Source organism: Callospermophilus lateralis, chromosome 5 (genome assembly GCF_048772815.1).
Source record: "Callospermophilus lateralis isolate mCalLat2 chromosome 5, mCalLat2.hap1, whole genome shotgun sequence".
In the NCBI taxonomy this organism is placed as follows: Eukaryota; Metazoa; Chordata; class Mammalia; order Rodentia; family Sciuridae; genus Callospermophilus; species Callospermophilus lateralis.
This window is the reverse complement of record NC_135309.1, coordinates 71417538-71435580: the sequence shown is the minus strand read 5'-3', so window position 1 is coordinate 71435580 and position 18043 is coordinate 71417538. Positions and strand designations below refer to the sequence as shown.

Sequence of the window (18043 nt, the reverse complement as noted above, 5' to 3'; positions counted from 1 at the left end):
AATGAAGCAGAGTTCTAGAAGATCTTAGGCATTACGATATAAGATCTTGGACTGGGGATGTGGCTCAAGTGGTAATGCGCTCACCTGGCATGCGCAGGGCGCTGGGTTTGATCCTCTTCACCACATAAAAATAAAAATTAAAGATGTTGTGTCCACCAAAAACTGAAAAATAAATATTAAAAAAATTCTCTCTCTTTGTCTCTCTCTCTCTCTCTCTCTCTCTTTTTAAAAAAATCTATAAGTTCTTGGGGAAAATCTTCTGAGACTCAGTTTCCCCATATTTGAGGATGGGAAGAACACCTACTTCATGACTCGTTGTGGGGATTGTAATCCAAGGCATGAGCAATACCTTGCACTAGTAGATGCTCAATTATTGTTCCTATAATGTGCATTCTGATGATTACCACCACCGTAGGACTCCCCTGTGCCCCTGCTTCGTCAACCCCTCCCATCCCACCTTCCCTCTCCCAGCCTCCCGTTCCCTCCTAAGGACTCCCAGCTGTGGAATCACCAAAGCCTCCAAACACTCCCTTTCTCCCCCAGGATCCCCAAATTCGCCACTGGTTACATATTGATCCTGTTTAACTTTCCCAATGGATGATAAACATGAAATTAAAATGACTTCCTGGAATATTAATGTAGTAAATGGCCCTATTAAAAGAAAGAAAATACAGCTGAGAAAATTCGCTTTGATGTAGCGTTTCTGCAGGAGGCTCATTTATCTGCAGCTCAGACTCTCCAAATGAGATTCTGAAGGTTTCTCTGATGTCTCTTATTTTTCCCTCACCCAGAATTTAAACAGAAAATAGAATCACAAGCTGGTGTCATAAAAACGTGGGCCTTTTCCCTTCTCAACCCAAAGCAAATGAAAACAGGGCCAGGTAGATGTCAGTCTCTGCAAACTGGGCCTCACCTACTGCTGCATCTTGCCCACGGGGGCCTGCTCCAGGCTGCCAGGCCTAGAGCAGCGGCTGTCCAGAGGCCTGTGCTGCTGCTGAAATTAGGAAAGGTGACTCAAGACCATAGGTGGCTTGTCCCAGTTTGGGTGTATATTTTGATTTTTGTGGACTTGAAATCTTTTTTTTTTTTTTCTTTTTTGGTACTGGGGATTGAACCCAGGGGTGCCAAACCACTGAGTCACATCCCCAGCCATTTTTTTTTTTTTTTTTTTTTTTTTTTTATTTAGAGACAGAGTCTCACTGAGTTGCTCAGTGCCTCACTTTTGCTGAGGCTGGCTTTGAACTTGTGATCCTCCTGCCTCAGCCTCCAGAGCCACTGGGATTCCAGGTATGCACCACTGAGCCGGGCTGTAGACTTGAAATCTTGGCTCTGCCCCTTATTGGCTACATTATCTTGAATAAAGTATTTAAACCTTTCTGAACCTCACCTTACTCATCTATTTTTTTTTTAAATTTATTTTTATATGGTGCTAAGGATTGAACCCAGGACCTTATGCATGCAGGGCAAGCGCTCTACCACTGAGCTACAATCCCAGCCCAACCTTACTCATCTATAAAATGGGAATACTAGTATCTAACTCAGGGCGATTTTAAAGATTAAATGAGATACTTCACTGACGTGTGGCAGATACTCTGTATTAATTATCATGTTACTATTATTACAAATACGAATTCGTTGTGATGGCAATCATTCAGGCTTCCTCCAAGCGGTTTCCCTCACCCCTAGGCTGCCTCTGGGAAGCCACAGCTCTGAGCTTCCCCAACCCAGGCTGGTTACACCTCTGTCTCTTCCAGCAGACTGCCTGTTCCATGAGGGTTGACTGGATCTTGCTCATGGCGCTATCCCAGCAGCACAGGGTACACCTTGAACCAAAATGCTGGTGGTGGGAATCTTGCCCCCACTGCAGGGCCTGCAGACTTGGGTCATGCATAGGGTCATTCCCTGCAGCCACGAGAGCTTGGCGAGCCCAGCTTGGAGATGACTCTTCATCCACCTCCCCCAGCCCTGGGCTCCCTTGTGTGCATCTTCCCTGGGTCTCCTTTTGTCTCTGGGGAGCCCACTCCTTCTTCCCCAACTCAGGTGGGAGACAGCAGTTCAGATCCGGGTCCTCTGGGACTCTTTCCTCCCTTTTGTTCATTGGTCTCCCCCACTTTCCCCTCTTCCCCCTCTCCTCAGCAACTGCTGCTGAGATCTAGGGGCTCCCTCACCTGGATCTGGCCCTGTGGGCAGGTGGAGGGGATGCTGCAGGCCCTCTACCTAGGTGGGCCCTCCTCGGGTACCCCTGAATAAGCTTAGGGTGCGTCCAGCACCTCCCTGGCTGGCCTCTGCTGCCTGCAGTTAGGCTCTTCTGGCCCTGCCCCTCTGCCTGAGGGGCTCTGGCCCCCTCTGCTGCCCATCAGAGAGCAGCTCCACCCCTCCCCGGCAGCCAGGGCCCTGCCACATGCACTCAGACCCCGCCTTCCACGCAGGCCCAGAGCCCCAAGCCACCGACCCTCGGCAGTTCAATCACACAGTCTCTGCGGTCCACAGCCACAGGACTCAAGAAGGAAGAGGTCCTCCTGTGGACAAGGGGCGGGCGGGGGCTGTGGAGGATCAGCTTGCCTGCTGGGGCCACTGTCCTCAGAGACTCCTCCCCAGCCAGCCCACGGCCCCCCAGCAGGAAAATGAGAAGCTGGAGCAGAGGGGTTAATTTGAGAAAAGCAGCAGTTGCTTGGAAGAGTGAGGGCGGCCCCAGGGCAAGAGCTGCTCCTGCTGTGATAATGACTGTGAGGGAGGCTGGAGCCACACACGCCTGCGCCAGCAGACCCCGCCCCAGGCCTGGCGCTCAGAGCAGCAAAGAGTTATGTGTTTGGACACGCATGCACACAAAAAGAAGGACCGTGGCCATCTCAGGGGGAGGCCAGCCCCTCACACCCTTACCCAAGCCCTGCAATTGCTCTCTGTATCAAAGGATTCAGATGCCGGGCCTGGTGGTGCAGGCCTGTCATCCCAGTGACTTTGGAGGCTGAAGCAGGAGGATCACATTTGAGACCAGCCTCAGCAACTAGGCAAGACCCTGTCTTGAAATAAAAGATAAAAAGAATTGGGGATGTGGCTCAGTGGTAGAGCACCCCTGGGCTCCATCCCCAAGACTAAGAACAAGAAGAAAAAATACTATTCAGAATTGCAGGCTCTCCCTGCACTCTGAGGCCCAGGACACACACACACACACACACACACACACACACACACACACACACACCTTTTCAGTCACTGTGTGCCAGGATCTGACTTAATGTGTCAAGGTGACCCCCATCACAAGGATAGAGGACTCCTTCCTGAAAAAGTGAGCAGAGTTGGGGACACCTGCCCTCAACCCAAGGGACGAGCTGGAGGCTGTTTTTAGATCTGCTTGTTTCCTCACTACACTTCATATAACATCAAATATAATAAAATACACCCGGATCTCACGTTATGTGTGATTTGTATATAACCATACGAGTTGAGCAGCTTTGCAGTTGGCATAATGTGATGTTTGGCTGGCATTTAATTAAGCATTCGTTGCTTATGAGTTCTTCATGTGAATTCTTGACATATTTTAGGTCATTGATCTTTTTCAGCAAAACCCTCCAAAGCCTTTGGTCTAAGTCTCGGGTCTCTGGTGGGTGATGGATAGCAAGACCTCAGGAAAGAGGTGGTGGGCACAGGGCAGGGGCAACTTTGCCTCTGGGAACCCACCCTGCTTTAGTGACAGCAAGCATGGATCCACAGGCAGGAGACCTCTGATGACCCAGCTGGATCATCACCAGTTGCTGCTTTTGGATCCAGAGAGGAATCTAAAGAGAGACTGTAGCCCAGCAGCCTCCACTCTGAGGCTTGGACTCCATACACACTATGCTTTACTGATCCATTGAAGACCACGCCTGGACAGCGATGTGCTGGCACCAAATACCAACACACTGCCAAAGGCACACCCTGTCACTTGGACACACGCTTCAGCTGAGGTGCCTTACCACAGCACCCATGCACACGCCGCAGACGTGCTGTCTCCGCCAGACTGACCCAGGCTGACTCAGGCAGATCCGCACCCCTCATTGCAACCTCACTGAGTGGCATGGAGGTACCCCCTGGGTAAGGTGGGGCTATGGACACCCCAACTGGGCACTTGAGTCCACCTAGTGAGATGCCCACATTTGAAGACCCTCCCTGCCTGCTTCCTCTCACACCCCATCACACACTCCCTGTCCTGTCATGGGGAGACAGAGCATCCCAGACCCAACAGAGCCCAAGGGGCCTGATTAACAGGAAATTCTACGAATGCCAATTAGAGCAAAGTTTACTGAACAAATTGTTTGCAGTTGTGCCCCGGAACCATTATGAATTTTAATCTTGCATTGATTTGCACTGATGGGAGGCTGCAGATACCTTGGGCTGCCTTGGGTCCCTTTCTCCTCACACACCCCACCCCTAGGGAGGTGTCACCCAGCCTTGGACTCAGGAGCCCTGGGTCAGCCTGTACCCTCTACTGGTCCTGAGGCTAATGCCACCCGTGCAGCCTCCAGAGACCCATGGTCTAAATAGAGACTGTCTGACATGAGTTTTAGAAACTCCTGCATTGTGGATGAAGAAGATCCTAAGTTTTCAAGGACCCCAGTACTCTGGGGAAGCACTTGGGGGCCCTGGAGCCTCTAGAGCTGGACATAAAAGTAGGGTCACTGGTGTGACTATAGACACAGATGCGGCAAAGACACAGACGGGGGCAGATCTTGAAATAGTTTAATAATACCACCTCCACAACATAACTTCTGTGTGTATAGAACCTCAGTCCAAGGACTGCTTCTCATTTCCACCACCTACCCTTCCCAAACCCTTCCACAGTAACCCACTGCTTGGTAAAAAAGAAAAAAGAAAGAGAAAACCAACTTCTTACCTGATCTGTAGTGTCCAGGGATGCTTTACCATTGAGCTACATCCCCAGTCCTTTTTAATTTTTTTCTTTTTTAAAAATAATTTTTTAATATTTATTTTTTGGTTATAGTTGGACACAATATCTTTATTTTATTTATTTATTTTTATATGATGCTGAGAATCGAACCCAGGGCCTATGCACATGCTAGGCGAGCGCTCTACCACTGAGCCACAACCCCAGCTCCCTTTTTTATTTTTTTATAATGAGACAGGGTCTTGCTAAGTTGCTGAGGCTGGCCTCACACTTGCAGTCCACCTGCTTCAGCCTCCAGAGTCAGTGGGATTACAGGTGTGTGCCACTGTCCCCAGCTCCTCATCTCACTCTTGCCCCTCTTATCCAGCCACTGTCAGCCCCCTTGGCCATTCCAGCCTCAGAACTTCTGCACATTCTCTTCCTCTGTCAGTTTACCCCCAAGTCTCAGTTCAAGTGTCACTCCCTCAGGGAATGTTCTTTGAACCCCTGCCTAGGTCCACCCTGGCCTCCCTACAATTATATGCTGTCCTGGTTCTCTCCTCATTAGAGCATAAGCTGTGTGAGGACAGGGACAGTGCCTGGCTTTGCTCACCACTGTTTCCCCAGGACTTAGCATAGGGTCTGTCGTAGAAAAATGCTCCGTATGAGTCAGGTTATGGTTGTAATAATGCTGTGTCCAAAACCACTTCAAAGTCAGAATCATACAACAATCAATTCTATTTCCTTCCAATTGACTGGGGTTTGGTTGCTCTGGGCTGAGCTCCCCTGGGCCTGGTTCTAACCTGTGGGTTGGGTGCATTTATCTGAGGAATATTCTGCAAAATGTAGGAATGCAAGAGAACACACAACCAGGCAAGAACCCCTTTGGCCAAAGAAGTCCTGAGGCCAAGGCAAGGGTGTGGGTGTGGTGGACCAAGTGAAGAATGGAAGCAACTGAACTCTGCACATAACTCTGCTAGTAACTCTCTGAGTTGTGGAGGAGAACACCTGCCCTGCGCTAGGCATTGCGCTAAGCACTTTACATGCATTAATTCATTTAGTCCTCGAGTCAAACCCTGGAAGTTATTATTAGCCCCATTTTTTAAAAAGTAGTTTAATTGAAAAAATAAAACCTGCACAAAGTAAACAACTCAAATCATACCAAATGCATTCAATGAAAAGTTACTCTCCTTCCTATTCCAACCCTAGCCCTACTCCCTAGACAGGAAGCACTATTTTAGTTGTATTATAGACTTTCTGATATAGTCTATGCATATACAAGGCACACACATGTGCAGCACGTGAAACATCTCTTTAAAATTGTGACTTGAGTCAGTGCGGTGGCTCATGCCTATAATCCCAGTGACTTTGGAGACTGAGACAGGAGGATTTCCAAGTTCGAAGACAGCCTCAGCAAATTACAGAGGCTTTAAGCAACTTAGTGAGACTCTGTCTCAAAATAAAAAATAAACGGGGGCGGAGTGTGGCTCAGTGGTTAACCCCTGGGTTCAACCCTCAGTGCCAAAAAAAAAAAAAAAAAAAAAAAAAACTTGAGCTGAGGACACAGCTAAGGCTACAGTGCTTGAATCAATAAATAACTTAAAATATGACTTGGTACATAGCATATCAACACTTATCTGCATCCTGATTTCATTTTGTTTTCAATGAATAATATATCCTGGAGCTCCTTTCTTCTTGGTCAAGTTGATCTACATTATTTTCCACCTCTTTCCATTTCACAGATGAGAAAACTGAGGCTTAAAGAAGTTAAGAAATTTTTACATAGTGCTATAGCTCCAAAGAGGATGAGCTGGAATTGAAACACCTCTGCCTGATTCAGAGCCTGTGTACCTAGCCGCTCTGACTGACATGGCTGGGAGCACCCACAGGGTCACAGCGTGGGCACAGTGACCCAGACCAGAACCTCTGGGCTCCATCTGGGGTCTTCAGTGACAAGGGATGGCAAATGGGTCTACTAGGATCTGCTGGTTTCGCTACTGATCCCCTGGGTTCAATCCACAGTACTGGCGGGGGTATGGGGAGGGCCTGGTGCTGGGTCCTAGCCTCAGAGACTGATTTGAAGAGCTGAGCTTGGAGACCAGGATTCTTAAAACTCCTCAAATGGTTCTGCTGCTCAGACAAAGTTGAGAAGCACTGTATCCTGGACCTCAAGTGAGTGGAGGATAACAATTATGGAAGCCCTCTTCCCTTTTTGCTGATCAGCTACTTCCAGTCCTGCCCCTCACACATTAACAGCCAGAGGTCATAAAACACAAATCAGAGCCTGTGGCATGGTGGCACATGCCTGTAATCCCAGCAACACAGGAGGCTGAGGCAGGAAAATCTCAAGTTGAGGTCAGCCTCACCAATTTAGTGAAACCCTGTCTCAAAATAAAAAATAAAGCTGGGTGTGGTGGCAGCTGGGTGTGTAAGCTCAGGGATTCTAAGGCCATCTCAGTAATTTAGGAAGTCCCTAAGCAACTTAGTGAGACCCTGTATCAAAATAATTTTTTTAAAAAAAGTGCTGGGATGTAGCTCAGTGGTAAAGCACCTCCTGGGTTCAATCCTTAGTGTGTGTGTGTGTGTGTGTGTGTGTGTGTGTGTTTATTTATTTTTAATTTTTTTAAGAAAGGGCTGGGGATGCAGCTCAGTGGTACAGCACCCCTAGGTTCAATTCCCAGCACTACCAAAATAAATAAATAAGGTATATATATTAATAACAGCTTTTATCTAGTGAGTACAGTCGAGCCTCCCTGTCTGTGGGTTTTACATCTGCAGAGTCGACCGACCTCAAATGGAAAATATATTTTTTAAAATTGCATCTGTACTGAACATGAAGAGAATTTTTTCCTTGCCATTAATCCCTAAACAATACAGTATAACAACTATTTACATAGCATTTACATTGTGTTAGGCATTATAAGTCATCCAGAGATGATTTTAAAGTATGGGGGAGGATGTGTGGGGTTACATGCAAATTTATATAAGAGATTTGAGTATCCGTGGATTGTGACATCTGAGGGGATCTGGGAACCCCAAGGCTCCTGAGGGAGGAGGGATGACCGTACTTCTGACGTCACTTCAGTCGGAGTACTGTGGGGAAAGCCAAGGGACTCCCCTCTCTCACATCCTCCTGCACCCCAGGAGCCTCTCTGCCCTGCTCCAGCTCCCTGTCCTAATTATACAGTTCCTCCAGCAGCATGGATTCTGCCTCCTCCCATCCTCCCATAGGCCAAAGCTGAGGGGGCCCTGGACCTTTTCCAGAACCCTTGCTCATGGGGCAGTGCAGTAGGGCACCTTGCGGGAGTCCCATGGGGACTCAGGAGACTGGCTGCTGGGGAAGCACGAGGGATGCAGCCAGGGGCAACCTCCCAGCCCATACCACACCAGTTATGGCTGCAGAGGGAAGACAGGCCCCTGGGGAGAGGGCAGTGAAGGAGAATGGCTAGAATATGAGCCAAGATCTAGGGGCCTGGGGTGCAGAGAGGACAGAGAGCAGATGCTTCAAAGACCATCTAAGCATCCCCAGGTGTGGGGATGCTGGCCTGTAATCCCAGTGGTTCAGCAACTGAGGCAGGAGGATCTCAAGTTCAAAGCCAGTCTTAGCAATGACAAGGCCCTAAGCAACTGAGTGAAACCCTGTCTCTAAATAAAATACAAAATAGGTCTGGGGGTGTGGTTCCTTCGGTCAAGTGCCCCTGAATTCAATCCCTTACTACCCGTCCCTCCCCAAAAGATACTTTCAGCCATCCCCTCATTCTGCCCTCCCAACCTGATCCCCAGGCTTTTAATGTCCCCTGAAATCTTGCCAGACTGTCCCAGCCCCTTGAGGGAAAAGAAGCCATATAACCAGCATCCAGAGCCCATCCTTCTCATTTTCACCGTCTTTGTGACTGACAGTGTGCTAAGCACTTTACACACACCTTTCAGTTCATCCTCACAGCAGTCACAGAAGGCCATCCCTATCATTATCCTTGAACAGATGAAGAAACTGAGGGTCAGAGTAGGTCATTTGTCCAAGGTCACCCCTTTTGTCTATCTCAGAGCTCAGCTCTTAACCACAATTCTGTACTTGCTCCCCCAAAGCCTAGTACCTCGAACCATCACAAATAACTAATCCAAAAGGACAGCCTCCAACAAGGCGGGGTCTGCATACATTCTTCTTGAGAATATAATGGTGATGCAGGGGAGCCTGTCCGTCATTTTGATAGTAGCTTTCCCTTCACGCTTAGTAAAGGTGCTGCAATTACTGTGGCCACCTCTGGCATGAGGGAATTTAAAGGAAGACAGAATCATAGGATGTCAGGCTGGCAGAGACCTAATGCCACACCTCTAGCTCACAGGTGGAGGGAAAAAAAAAAAAAGAAGAAGAAGAAGAGGTCCACAGAGGCTTCCCACACCCCCATAAAAGCAGCCAGCCCAGTTTGTGATGTGGGTTCTCTGGATATCGCCATCCATATCCCCACGCCTGCGCGGGGTCTTCTGCAGCCAGCCTAGCTGCTGCTTTGGTAGATTTCCATTTTGAATTTCAGCTCTCTTACCCGCAAGCCCCTGGGAGCCTCCTGCTTCCACTCATTTCTTGTGTCTTTAAAGAAAACTCTCCTTGCCTGAGCTCCCTCCCATTGGATTTTGTCCTTTGGAGCCAGGGCTCTCTCCCTTCCTGCCCCCTCTCCTTCCTCTCCCTCCTCCCACCCAGCATCTTCCTCTTCCTTTTTCTGCAGGGGGAGGAGGAGCCCCGAGTGCCCCCCACCCGACCCGACGTGGCCACGTGTCCCCCTCCCCGGTGGCTGTCGGGGTCCTTTGGCTTTACTGCAGCGCCTCTAACTGCAGCTTCTCCCCCTCTCCCAGGGTTGCTGGAAGATTATTAGATAATTTTCAAATTTGTAAAGCGCCTTAAGCTCCTCGGAGGCAAGGTGGTATATGAGTGTAATAACAATAACAATCCTATCTGTCAGAGCCATTGAGAAAATGAATCTTGTTATCCTCAAGAACCAGCCTAGGAACCTCAGCAAGAAACATGAAAATACAGCACGGAGCTCTGTCTCCCGACCAATCCGGGGAGGGGAAAGTGCCACCCAAGCACCGAGGTGACATTGGAGTCCCCCCCTCCCACAAGCCCAGGGCTAACGGGAAGGGGCTCTCAGAAAGTCACCCAAATTGCCTTTGACGCTTCACCAATTAAAATGACTTTAGGACAAGTTGAAATCAACTTAGGGAGCAAAGCATTCTGATTTCTGAAACTCTCCGAAGGCAGCGGGGAAGGCAAGTGTCTGAGCAGGTTGTCACTCACTCAGGAGTAATGATGGGAAAATCCATCAGGGTAACGTGATTGAGTTTGGTGAATTAGTAGGGATGTTTACACTGCGCGGAGGAGTCAGGACGGGGCTGGCTGGGCGGCCCGGGCTTTGACACATGTGGCAGCTTCACTCCTAATGAGGTTCTCGGACTTGACACTCCCCCTGGCTGGACTCAGTGTCACTGACTTCAAGTCCGGCTGGGTCTCTCTCTTCAGCAAATGGCGAAGGGCAGGCGTGGGCTCTGGAGGCAAATAGGACTGGGTTCAAGTTCCAGCTCTGTCCCCACTGACCCTGTGACCTTGGGCAAAAGCACTGTGCTTCTCCAAGCCTCAGTTTCCCCACATATAAAATCTGCATGATGACAGCATGATTCATAGTGCCCGTCTGTGTGAGAGGAGAACGATCTGACTATCTTTTTACTTCTTTTTTTACCTCCCTGGGTCCGACATGGTTATAGAGAGAAAGGAAAATTGGTTTTATCCATTTCCCTAGAAGCCAAGGGAAGAGAAGAAAGAGAGAGACCTATGGGAAAACATAGCCACAGCTCGAGTCTTGATGCTGCTTCTTCCTGGCTGTGTGATCTTCGACAAGTCACTTACACCTCTGAGCCTCAGTTTCCCATCTGTAAAATGGGCTAAGCATACAGCCTCCTTGTGGGTTTCTGAACAAAAGTGAAAGTTCTGAGCAGGCACTCATCAATGTGCAAGGGGACAAAAGATCTCTGGGAGAACCAGAACAGATTGCTCTCCTGGTGAGCTGCCTGACAAAGAAAGAGGATTCAAAGGACTGATAGGGGACATTGTGAGACCTGGGATGGGGATGCAGAAGTGGGAAAGGCCCCTGAAATTTATCAACTAAGCTTACTCGGAAATCACGAATGGAAATTACAGAGGACTGCAGCACAAAAGACTGAAGTCAGACTGGAAATGGACTTTCGGGCAATCCGGCAACAAGAAGCCCACCTCTTGCTGGGATCTTTGACTGTATCTGAACAAAATCTCCTAAAGAGGATGGGAGGCTTTGGTATGTGGTAGGGCAGATCCTCCGAAGGCTTTCTTTGAGCCTCATCCTCTGGAGGCCTTGTGACTCTGCAGGAAGTTACTGGGCCTGTTCCGGAGCAGGGGTCATGTCCTCACAGACAGGCCCAGGTCAGCACCAGGACACAACTCTATTATTTAAGATTTTCATAAAAGAACAAACCTCCGGGGTTGGAAGAATGGCCGGGATCTGACTCTTCCTGCACAGGAAATGCAGCAGCTGTGCTGGAGGCCTGGCTTGACCTGCGGAGGACGCCCCAGCCACTGCACAAGTCCCCCAGCCCGGGAGGCCCCACTGCCACTGGGATGATGACACCTGGGCAGGCTGGCCCCTCCCTCCACCCTGAGCCAGACCCCCACCCATGCACTAACTGCTTGTGGACTCTGCGCTGATTTTATTGTAATTTCCTCCTTGTTGCGGTTAATAGCATTAGTTTGTTAATTACTGTATATTTTAAAAGTAAGAGGAAAGGGAATTCCCACCGGAGACTTGTTCTTGGCTGAAACAATGTGACAGGAGGGAAGGGAGAGTGTTGGGGTAATGAGCTCGCTCTCATGCTTTCTGCTCCTTTGCTCCTTCTGACAGTGCCTGGGGCCAGAGATGGCGCTGGGAGGTGGGAGGCACCCAAGCCCCTCCTTCAGGGGACCGTCCAACTTCTGCTCCCCCCCCACATGATCAGAGAACTTCTGCTCAAGGGGAGGGGGCTGTGCCAGGAGCCCTCGGGTCAAGGGCAGAGTGACATAAGATACTAAGGAACCTGGCCTGTAACCAGGGCCAACTGAGAGAGTAGGATGGAGTTTTAATTAAGAAAGGGCCAGAATTTGGAGAGAGGCTCCTACATTGAAATTAAGCAAGAGACTGCAGAGGCAGAATGGGGGTGGGGGACACAGGTCCCTGAAGAGGCAAGAGCAGCAACCGTGGCTGAGGGAGACAAGACGCAGCCCTCATGCCTGGAGTCGCTCTGCAGACGAAGGGCACCTCTGGTAAGTCCTGCAGCTGGAGGGGTTCAGTGCACACCAGCAGCACACGGCTCCCTGCTCTGCTCTTCCCACCCAAAGTCTAGTGAAGGGAAGCTGGCCCTGAGCCCAGGGACCCAGGAAGGGTTAGGGAAGAGTGGGGAAGAGTGGATAGGGAGACAGCGTGGGAGGGAAGGAGGCCTGGAGAGGGGGAGAGCTTCAGACAGAGAAGGATGGAGACCAAGAAGGAAGTTCATCTGATCTAGAGGAACTGATTAAAATCCTGGAAGAAAATGTGATGGAAAGACTTTCTATCTTTCTATTGAGACATTTAACCTAAAAGAAATGAGTTAAATAATTTATACAGAGAACGAGTGAAATTTGCTTTGATCAAATTAAAAAATATGACTGTGGAAATAAAGTGTCCGCCGCGTCCTTTCCAGGCGGCAGAAGGAGCTGCCGAGAAACAAAATGACAAAGACATAAAAATAACTAACCCTAACCCGGCGAATATTAGTACCATATTTTTTGGGAGATTACAGAGCGTCACTGTAGGCCACGCAGAGAAATCCTCTCTAAGCACCAACAGGAGAGGGCTTGCTCATTGCGGAAGCCCCATAAAAGCCAGAAAATGGATAAAATTTTCCTTTGCAAAAGTGATCTGACTTCACTCAGGGGTTGGCCCAGAAGCCACAAGGGATCAAGTTAATTTCCCACTTGTGCATTCAGAAAAAGAAGAAAACCATCGGCTCCCCACCCCAACTCTGTGTTTCTTGATGATGACTGTTCTTCTCCCAAACACCTCACACACACACACACCTGTGCGTGTGCGCATGCACACACACACACACACACATATGTGAACTCATCTGCCCTTAAGGGTCATCACAGATCAGCTCCGAGAGCAAAGGTAAGCATGAATACCCGGGACTGAACTTCTCTGGGCTTCAGTGTCACTCTCTAAAATGGACTCAGCTCTACTGTGCGGGAGCCTGGCAGGCCGACCTGACTCAGAATTTGGGACCATCTCTTCCTCTTCTACCTGAAGAAATGCCGCAAATGCCCCAGATGCTGGAAATTCCTGCCTCACCTGCACCTCCTCCGGGAAAGTCCAGTCCCTGAGAGAAAGTTGATCTTGAGGGGCACCAGGCCTTCCAACTTTGAGGGTTCAATGAACCCAAACCACACTTAGTTCTGGGAGAACATCCAAGATTAAAAGCATGGGCTTGAGCATCAGTACCAGGCTCAAATTCTGGCTTCCCCATTTTACGTAGCTGTGTGACCATGGCCAAGTTAACTCACTTCCTCTATCTCCTCATCTGCAAAATGATAGTAACAGATTTGCTGGGATTCACTGAGATAAGGGAAGTAAACGGGGTGCCTAGAATGTTGTAAAAAACTCATCAATGAAAACAGATTTCACAAAGACCTTGGGAGAGACATTCAAGGTCACAGTAAATTTTCTTTCCAAATCATTAGTTATGGTTTCTTTTCTTTTTTTTTTTTTTTTAGTTGTAGATGAATACAATACCTTTATTTAATTTATTTATTTTTATGTGGTGCTGAGGATCGAACCCAGGGCTTCATACATGTTAGGCAAGTGCTCTACCGCTGAGCCACAATCCCAGCCCCATTAGTTATGGTTTCTGATCCCCAGAGGAAGAGGGTCCAGCTGACCTCTGTCCTGGCTGCACTGGAGCCACCTCTAATGGTTCTCCAACACACCCTGGTGACACAGAGGAACCAGGAAGAAGGGGGACACTCACCCCACTGACATGAGGCCTGGAGAAAGGAGGAATCACAGCTCAGCAAGGGAGACTGGAGGAGTCAGGGAGAAGAACAGCAGCCTCCCCGTTCCTAGGGGACTGTCATTGGCCAGAGGGGGTCTGAAAGTGGAGATGGGCTCCTAGGAGCCCTGGAATACTAGGAGCTTTGCAGCAATGCAGAGGCTGCTTCAGCGAAAGTGAGCTCCTGCCTCTGGGGGGTGCTGTGTGTAATCAGAGCCTTGGGGTAAGTCAGGGGGGCTTGGAGCATCCGCTGAGGGCTGGAGCTCAGAACCTACTCTGCCTGCTTGGTCCTGGGGTCTCTGGCCCCTGTCCTTCTTTTCTGTGCTCCTTGCTCCTTCTTTACCTTCTCTATGGGATTCTCTTCCCTTCTCCCCACCCCATTCTTCTGAGGACCCCTGAGAAAAAGCAAAGACCATATGGGGATAGAGTGTGCGCATGTCGTGGGTTTGTTTGGTGTGAAGATAGGAAGGAGCCGCAGGTGATGGAGATGCAGGTGTGTATGTGAGAGAGAGGGAGGGAGGGAGGGAGAGAGGGAGGGAGATGGAAGAAGAGAAAAAGGAAACAGGAAATAGAGGGAGACTCAGAGAGAGAGGGAGCAAGAAAGACCACAAAGATCAAATGAGCAGAAAAAGAGGGGAAAAGAAATATCAGAGAAAAATGCTGAGAGGGGAAAAAATCAAAATGGGAGGAAATTCAGAGAAAAGAAAAGGGGGGGGGAGGGGAGGGGCGCCGCAGCCTGCACTTGCAGCTGTTTAGGAGGCCAGCTGTCGGTGGGCCCAGGGCACATGCGTGTGCTCACAGGCACGGCCACTGAGCCACTGTGTCAGTGCGAGTGTGTCAGCCCCGGGATGGGGATGAGCTGGCTTTTATCTCCTCTGGCTGTGCAGGATTTACAAGCTTTTGAAATGCAGGATTAATAAGAAGAGGCCGGTGTTTTAATCTATAATGGAACAGAAAGTATCATTATTGTTAAATAATGCACAGCCTGTCGTTTATTAAGAATTAATGGTTTATCGAGTACTCAGGTTGCTGCAGCCGCCTGTGCCCTCCCAGGCCTGGGCTCCTAGCTACTGGCCTGGCGGTCCAGCCGTGGTCCCCCAGAGCCAGACTGGCCACGGGCAGGCTGGAAGGGCAGCAGCCAGCCAGCGAGGCTCTGTGCGCCTGCTCAGAGGCTCGGGATTTCTGTGGGCTTCCCTGGCAGGGGCTGGGAGAGGTGATGGGGGTGAGCTCCCTTCATCCCTTCGTCCTGGACCTACCTACCCATCCTGGGGGGATTTTTAAAAATATATCTTCCCCCATGAGGCTTCCCCACAAAACTTCCACCTCTAGCACCGAGACCTCTGGAAGGAGTGACAATACAGAAGGTCCCCTTCTTCCACCTGGGGCCTAGAGTAAGGGATCCCACTTCCCAGAACAACACCTGTGGAGGCCTGCCACCTGACCCTGGAAGAGGGGACCCCTGTCTGAGAGAACTTTCTCTGGGCCGGGTTTCATAGGTCTCCATCACCACCCGACATCGCCTGTTTTACAGATGGGGAAACTGAGACTTGGGGAAGTTGTGACATCTGCCGGAGGTCACACCACAGATGGCAGGAACAAGTTATTCTATTTTATTCCAAAGCCCTTCCCACTCCAGGCCTTGTCCCAAAATGAGTGACTTCAAGGACAGCATCTGAGAACTGCTAAAGGGTCTCTGTGTTTGTCACATGGAGCTGTGACTGCCAAGTACCAAGTCACAGCAAGCCAGCATCTTCCCCAGCAGGGGAAACTGCAGCCAGTGGGTGACTTTCCAGGAAGGCAACCGGGGAGTCTGACGCCCAGCTCAGCATCCCAGCCAGACTCCATCCTGAGCCCTTGTGACACCAATCTACATGGTTTGAGTCTTTGGCCGGAAATACCCAGGTCCAGACACAGAAGCTCACCATATATGCACCATCTGAGGCAGGAATTAGAGCTGAGTGGCCCCTGGGCAGATTACTCAGCCTCTCTGAACCTCCATCATAGTCATAATGCTTTCCTCAAAGGGTTGTTGAAAATACTGAATGAGGTCCTCCATATCAGAGTGTGGCGTGGACCCCACAGGAAGCACTCATGTTGATCTGGGGGAGAGGAAGTGGCACTGGGGGTTGCTGGGGTTACTGATTCCAGCATAAGCATGCTTCCAGCACCACAGCTCACCTTATTCATTTATTCCACAAGGACGTGTGAGCACCAGTTTTGTAATAAGCACACATCTCCTGAGCACCTACACTGGCCAGGGTCTGAGTGCTGACCAAGGCAGAGGCCGTCCCTAGCCCAGAGGCTCCTCTGTCACACTTGTCTTCACTGTTCTTCCCATAGCCTTCTCACGGAGTCCCAGATCCCAGTCCCAATTTCTCACCTCTCTCTTCCACCTGCTCTGTCTCTATTCCCCTCCAGGCCACCTCTCGGTTTTATCTGTTTATTTGCAGTACTAGGGATTGAACCCAGGAGTGCTTTACTACAAAGCAGCATCCCTGGCCTTTTTTATTTTTTATTTTTTTTTTTTTGGTGGTGCTGCTGGGGATTGAACCCATGGCCTTGTGCATGCAAGGCAAGCACTCTACCAACTGAGCTACATCCCCAGTACCTAATCCCCAGCCTTTTTCAATTTTTAATTTAAGGCAAGGTCTTGCTAAGTTGCTGAGATTGGCCTGGAATTTATGGTCCTCCTGCTTCAGCCTCCCTAGTCTCTGGGATTACAGATGTGGGCCACTGCACTCCTGTCCCGGCCTCATCTCTGTGCCCAAGTCCCCATTACACTCCACCCTCCACTCCCTCCAGCACATTCTCCCTCCTTGGCTTCCATGCGCGTCTGTTTCCGCATTCCCCTCTTTATCCTTTCTCCATCCAAGTTCCCCTCATCTCATCCCCATCTCACCTGATTCCCTTCCCAGTTCCAATCTTTCACTACCCCTTCTCAGTTTCTGCCATTTCCATCTCGGTCCTTCCTCATCCCCATCCCCAACTGCAGGGATCCAAGGGAACTGACAGAGAAGGGGACACTGCCCCAGAGGCCACACTGCCCCCAGAGGCCACTGTGAAAAGGCACATTCCAGGGGATGAGCCCCAGGTCCCCCAGGGCTAGTGCAGCCACAGCACCTGCAGTAGGTAGAGTCCCCTCCGCTGGCTGGAGCGCGGAGGGCACTGACTGAGCTGCAGACTTGCTTCTCTCTCCCCACCCCCATCGTCCCTCTCTCCTCTGGGCGGGCCACCACGCTGGGACCACGGCCCACAGCCTGGCTCCTCACGAGGCTCCTGTTTTATTAACCTGCCTGTCGCTGCTCTCGCCACTGAATAGGGCCTGTGGGGGGGCCGGGAGGGGGGGCCCAGGGCTTTGCCAGGGATCACCATGGAAACAGCAGCCTCGGCCAATCAGTGGGCAGGCAGCTCCGAGTGCAGCGGGCAGCTTGGTCTCCGAAGCCTCGTGCAGCCCGCAGGCTGACTCCTGCCTGACAGGCCCTCCCCAGCCCCTGCCAAGGGAGAGGATAAAAGCGGGGACAAGACCCTAGGGGAGGGGGCAGAGGCAACCGAGCAGCGGGAGTGCAAGGCTAGGGCGCTAAGCACCGAAGTAGGAGATGAGAAGAAATTGGAGGAAGGGGATCAGAGACCCCTGGCATGGAGATCTGGAGGTAGAATATTAGAAGCCCTGGGGTAGGGGGCTGAATTTCTCCCCAGCTGCAGTTCTCTGCCTAACCCAGGGTTCCTTGACCTCGGCACTACTGACATTGGGGACCAGGTAATGCTTTGTCATGGGAGGCTGTAGATTAACTGCATCCCTGGTCTTTGCTCACTAGAAGCTAGTAACCCCCCCCCCCATCCCCTAGCTGTGACCACCAAAAATGTCCAGATACTGCCAAATGTCCCCTGGGTTCGAAATCACCCGTTTGAGAGCCACTCTCCTAAGCACTCACAGGCAGTGGTCACTGTTGGTGAAACTTGCTCTCTCTGAGCTGGCTTTTCTGAAGTGAAGGAGGAAAAGGGGGAAGGGAACGGGGAGGAGGGAGCCCAGGGCAGGGTTCCAGGTTGGGGGGGTGAGCCTCATGGAAATAGACAGGACCAGGAGCTGCCAATTTGTGCCGCAGA

At 50.4% G+C, this 18043-nt stretch overlaps 1 non-coding gene across 1 annotated transcript; it reads right to left on the bottom strand.

The window, feature by feature from the left end:
- Positions 1–16469: 16469 nt before the first annotated feature.
- On the bottom strand, positions 16470–16539 carry Trnaa-ugc (transfer RNA alanine (anticodon UGC)). Its single transcript has one exon. It is a non-coding gene; the product is annotated as a tRNA-Ala (tRNA).
- Between the last annotated feature and the right edge of the window lie 1504 nt (positions 16540–18043).